General features: G+C 41.1%; 1 non-coding gene across 1 annotated transcript; it reads left to right on the forward strand.

The window, feature by feature from the left end:
• The first annotated feature begins 1,620 nt into the window (after window positions 1-1,620).
• LOC136135775 (small nucleolar RNA U109) lies at window positions 1,621-1,755 on the forward strand. The gene has a single exon (XR_010656618.1). It is a non-coding gene; the product is annotated as a small nucleolar RNA U109 (small nucleolar RNA).
• The last annotated feature ends 4,500 nt before the right edge of the window (window positions 1,756-6,255 follow it).

A 6,255-nucleotide genomic window follows, 5' to 3' on the forward strand; every position in this document is an offset into this window, starting at 1 on the left:
TGTGCTCTAGCTTGTCTTTTTCAAAGAAAAAGCTTGAGCTATTTAAACAAGGACCTTAGTTCTGTTCTTCTCTACCAGAGAAGGAGGTCTCAGTGTTCATTCCTGGATTCACCCTGTTATTAACTGTAGTGGCCCCATGAGCCTAATTTCATCAGATGGGTGTACTGACAATGATTTAGCAATCTAATATCCTGGAGTAGGGGCGAAAGAGGGCACTGACAATTATCCCAGATTCCTAGTCCAGTGGCAGGCAATGCGACTGGTTTCTACACCCTGCTAATCAGGATTGGTATGCCTATGGAATCCTGTTTTTGTCTAGTCTCCTTTGTGTGTGCAGATGAAATGAAGAGAGTTAGGTGATGGCTTCCTCCTTCTGATTTGACTGGAGCAGAAGAGGTCTGTAATAGGGGAGGGTGTTGTCTGCCACACAGACACGTGCTAACGCATCCAGATCCTGAGTACGCCTGCGGGTTTCCACGTGTGCACCAGGATTCCCTTCCAGTCACCAGGTTATTTGCTGGGTTAGTGCCATAATTTGGACCGGGAAGCAGGCAGGACAACTGGTTCCTGTCTTGTTGTAAAAATTCTGGCCCAAGCCTCAAACAAACATTGTTATTTGAAACCGTTTACAGATTTAGATAATCCCCTATGTGCTATCGGTGACCCTCTCATCAATGCAGTGACTGGACAGCTGTTATTCTCTGTTTTCAGGTGAAGGAACTGAAGCTCAGATGAAGTAGCATATTCAAGGTCACATGATTGGTAAATGGTGACACAAGCATTTACCCACAGGTTTTCAGTTTCTGAGTTCAGTGCTCTGTGATGTGACTATTTCTCTACAGGGAATATGGAGGCATTAGAGGGCGTTCCTTTTTTTTTTTTTTTTTTCTAATTAAAAAACTTTTTTTGGCCATGCCACGTGGCTTGTAGGATCTTAGTTCCCCGACTAGGGATTGAACCTGCACCCTCGGCAGTGAGAGCATGGAGTTGTAACCACTGGACCGCCAGGAGATTCCTGGGTGTACCTTGAGAGATGGTAGTTAATGCAGTGGTGAATTGAAAGCATTAAAACTTAAGCTCATTAACAAATATAGGTACGTTTGAAATTTCCACTCAGTGTGTTCTGTGGAGCTTTTAATAGGCATTCATAAAAAAGTCTCTGCGTTCAGCATGGGAAATGGATCAAATAAATTTAAACAGGATTCTTTGTTGCAGGACTACTCAGACTTTGAAATGAGGTAATTATCATCGTGGCTTTCTCAAGAGGAGGGCAGGTATATGGCCTATTACAAACTGACTTAACTACAGAGCCCTCTTTTTGTGGAATAGGATGCAAAGCCATTATTTTCTGAAAGTGTTGCCAGTGATTAGAAATAAGAAAAAGAGGTATATGGAATCCTAAGAAAATGGCCTGGTCTCTCAGAGTAAGCAAAGCTTTTCTGGCTCTTGAGTGTGGAAAGAATATCATTACAGGGTGGAATTTCTCAAGGTGAGATCTGAGGACCACCTACATCAGAGTCAGCTGGGGTCCTTGTTTAAAATGTTGATTTATTGGCCCTACTTCCAGGGGAGGGGAGGGTGAGTATGGCAGACGGTTTGGTTAAAAAATATGTTATTGTCTTGCATGTGGAAATGTCTGCTTCTCATTCCTTTGGAAGCAGGAATACATCCATAACATGCTACGTTAAAAAAGGAGTTCTCAGGGCTGCCAATCTTACAGTAGAGGTTGAGTAGTAACACATTTCTCCTACATTAAAAAAAAAAAATTTGTTGCCCCCCCACCCCGGGAGAGAATTATATGTCCATATCTGTTTAATGTTAGACTTGGCCATTACAGACTTGGCCGTAAATATTTCAGTATATACGTCTGAAAGATTAAAAAACATAACCACAATACCTCCATCACACCTAAACAACTGTGATAAAAATTTCTCAATATCGTCAAATAGTCAGTGTTCAGACTCTGCTGTCTCATTATTTTCTCCCTGATGAGTTGTTTGAATTAGAGAGCCGTATAGTTTGCAGTTCAACCCAATCAGATGGCAGGGTCGACATGCTTGAAAAACTGAAGGAGTCAACTGAAAAGATGGCCACCCCACCTCTGTGGGCCTTTGGGTTGGGGAGTATCTGTTTTTTACTTATGGGACTTCAAGCAACTAACAAGAAAACCTAAGGTACAAGATCACATAAGTGAAAACTTACGTGAGGGAAACCAGAGGGCGGGGATGAAAAAAAGAATCAGGAAGGAGGCTATCAGTGCATGCCACCATGACCGACACACTCACTTTGGGCAGGCCACACACTTTAAGCTTCTCAGTAGCCAAGGCAGAAAGAGAAAACTGGTCAGATCCACCATCCACAGTATCCATAAGGCTAAAGTAACTCCAGGTACAGGAAGAACAATTCTAAGATCAGGTAAGAATTTCTCACAAGGATTCTCATAAAAATGATACTGTGAAGTGTTCAGATAATAAACACAATGACATGTTCTGGGGTGTGCCCAAACACCAGACCCCACAAGGGCAGTTGTCTAAAGCTATAAAGGAGTTGAATGTATTCCGTGAGCATGGAATACATACCTTATGTTGCGTATGTTCACAGAGGCATTGTTATTCTAGGTTCCCTGGTGCCACACGACCTGGAAATCTACCGCAGTTTGCCTGGCAGAGGTCCAGTTTATGCCCGTGAACTCCCTGCTTTCATTCTCCGAAGCATCCCAATTTGAACAATAAAGCAAGCATACAGTCATCTTATCTAGGAAGCACCTGGCTGACCTTGCCCTCCCCAACTTGTCCAGTTCCATAGATGCGCAAAATTCCTCAGGCAACATCATAGAGACTCCCCTAGTATTTAGCCGAGTCTCTTCTAGTGGATTCTCCACACCTCTGTACCCAAATCCTTGGAGCTCAGTAAACACTTTTGCTTATGCTAATACTTGTGTGAACCCGATCATTTGTAAGCAAGTGAACAAACCAGACAGGTTTACATATGTTACAAGTTGCCGAGGGCTACACCTTAGATGCAGTGGAAAATCCCCATGTAGTACAATTCAGGAAAGGCAATCCTGCGAAGAACTACCTCTTTTCAGGCTGGGGGATAGCTAGCACTCTCTGATCTGGCTTCATGGAGGAGACCCAAGGGCAGTTAGGATTTTTCTTAGGAAGCCAAGAGTTCTAGAGTTAAGAGTAAGTCCCCTACATACGAACGAGTTCCATTCCTAGAGCGCGTTCATAAGTCCAATTTGTAAGTCCAACAGAGTTAGCCCAGGTACCCAACTAACACAATCGGCTATATAGTACAATACTGTAATAGGTTTATAATATTTTTCACAGAAATAATACATTAAAAAAACCGTTTTTAATCTTACAGTACAGTACCTTGAAAAGTACGGTAGTACGGTACAACAGCTGGCATATAGGGGCTGGGCTGGCACTGAGTGAACAGGCAAGAAGAGTTACTGACTGGAGGAGGGAGAGGAGGTGGGAGATGGTAGAGCTGAAGGATCGTCAGCAATAGGAGACGGAGGGCAAGCTGCAATTTCACTCACGCCTGACGCTGATGGCACATGTTGTTCCTCGCTGGATTCAGTTCTATTTACCCTCTTGAAAAAATGATCCAGTGATGTCTCGGTAGTAGCTCTTTTTTTTCTTGTCACTGATGACACGGTAGCAATGTATTGCATTCTGAACGGCTGCTGCAGCCTTTGTGTACTGTTCTATGTTCAGGTCCTCTGCCTCAAAAACTAACAGTGCCTCCTCAAATAAAGAGAATTCTCTTGCCATTTCCTGCGTCGTCAATCTCTTCGGTTCTTCAGTTACTACTTCTTGTCTCTCTTCGTTCTTTTCTCTGGGCCTCCAATTCCATCAGGTCTTCATTAGTAAGCTCCTCGGGTTGCACAGCAAAGGTACTGTAAAGTACACAAAAGCACAACCACTTGTAGAGGATGCATGCACTTGACAATGTATGCTAGACACGTGAACTAACTTAGATTGGATATGTGAACGCATGTTCGCATCTTTGAAAGTTTGCAACTTGAAGGTTCGCCTGTAGGGGATTTACTGTACATGAATACCTGGATGGCTACCTATTATTTTTGCTTCATTCATTCGACCTCTGATAATCTCACTCTCAGAAATCCCTCTGAGGAACCATTCTGTTTCCAGCTGTCAGTCCATGTGGTTCTGGTGAAGCTGAGCACACCTGATTTGGGGAGGAGTGTATGACCCAGGTTTAAGCTAGTCAGTACGCCATATTCCCTGGCCCTAGTGATTGATTCAGGGATGGATATGTGGCCAGCCAGATGCTTTTGCCGGGAATTTCTGGAAAGAGGCTTGATGCTGAGAGGATGTGACATGAATTGACATGGCCACCTAGTTACTATGTGACATCTGGGTCAGCAGAAGGCAGAATGTTATGATCAGAAGCAAGCCCTGATTATGTCCTGTGTGTCCCAATGCAGCTGTGTCTCAAATCAGAACTACTTGGACTTTTTAGATTACATGAGCTATTTCTGCCTATGAGAGAATGGATTGGGTTTTTTACTACTTGTTACATAAAAGCCTTAACTGGCACAAAGATGAAAACTCCTAAATCCTATGCCTCCTAAACATGGCCAAGATGGTTGGATGGGAAATACTTCAAAGCAGGAAGTACCAGTTAACCATCATAGGCAGAGAAAAATTTCTAAAATGTACCTATGGAATATTTTGAGGAGTATCTTTGTGGAAAATCTATCATTTGGAAGTTGCAAAATGTAATACAATGATCAAACTTTCATGTAATGAAAGTTGTTGGCAATGAGCTAAATAAATTCTGGATGCCATCTCAAGAAATAATGGTTTTAATTTTTAGAGTAGTTATTTTAGGCCATTCTTTCCGAAAATATTTAATTAGGAAAGGTAAGATAGTCCATTGAAACCATTCCTAGTTTGTGGCAATAAAACCACAGCATCAACATCTAGGTTATTACTTAGGTGTTTTTCCCTAGTAGAAGTCTTTGAAAGCAAAACAATCCATTCAAGACCGCTGGGCTCAGAACTTTCTGAGGGAGAAGAACTAATTCTCATTGAGAAGAGCTAAGCTCTAACGGTTTTAAATGGTCTATGTGGTTGAAAACCACTGGCCTGGGAATTAGAAAGCCTGAATTCTATTTTCAGTTCTGGTACTAAATTAGCTCATTGATTCTGATGAAGTCCTTTTAACCTCCATGGACCTCAGTTTTTTCTTCTATAAAAGAGAATTTAGACTAGACAATTAAAGTCTCCTCCAGCTTTAAGATTATGATCCAGTAATGTGGGCATGTCTGCTGTACTATCTCTTTGTAAACAGGAAGTCTTCATATAAGTCATAATTTATAAAATACAGGAATCGTAAAAAGTGACATTTATTTCATTTTCCCTTGTGTTTATGTATAAACCCTGTTTTGTATACTTGGGCCCTTAGTGAAAATCAGACAAAAATAAAACAAGGAAGAATCGATGTCATTAAGAATTAAAATTAAGTATAAAGCATGGTGTTCATGTATACATTACTCAATAGTCACTTTATTATTGGGCTATAATAAGAATATAACATGATGCTTGTTCTCAAGAAGCTCCCAGTGTAATAGTGCAGGCAGATTAACTACAGTTCAGCTAAATAAGTGTTAAATCATAAAAGTGAGCACACAGGTCTGCAGAGGGAGAATACTTAAGTTGGATCATGAATTTACAGAAGTCTTCTTAGAGCTGACTCTTAGAAGGATATTAAAGGATTGATAGAGAATTCTAGGCACAGTGATTATCACTGAAAATAGTGAACCCTATTTTCATTATTATGGAACTAAATCAAAAGGGATATTTGGAAATGGGTGTGTGTATGTAAAGTCTAATTTTTCCCCTGGTGGATTTGCTCTATTTGAGTTATCAGGAGCTAACACTGAATGCCTGCTGTGTCTTACACAGTAAGGCTGTACATGTTCTCTCATTTAATACAACCTTTTTAAACCTCATTTTACAACTTAGATTGGATGACAGCCTGGAGCTAGGAAATGGCAAAGTTAGGATTCCAAATCATGTCTACTTGTCTCCAAAGACCTTGATCTTTCCACGACTATGCCATTTCTCTCAAAAGAATGCAGAATTTTCTTCACAGCTCTAGAGCACATAGATTCTGAAGCCTCTCACTTCCTTCCAATTAGATTCCTATCCATTAAACCTTTCCTATTACTCGAACTTATTAGCTCTCATTTGGATTAGCAGAATCTTTCTCAAACTG

Source organism: Phocoena phocoena, chromosome 15 (genome assembly GCF_963924675.1).
Source record: "Phocoena phocoena chromosome 15, mPhoPho1.1, whole genome shotgun sequence".
NCBI classification, from domain to species: domain Eukaryota; kingdom Metazoa; phylum Chordata; class Mammalia; order Artiodactyla; family Phocoenidae; genus Phocoena; species Phocoena phocoena.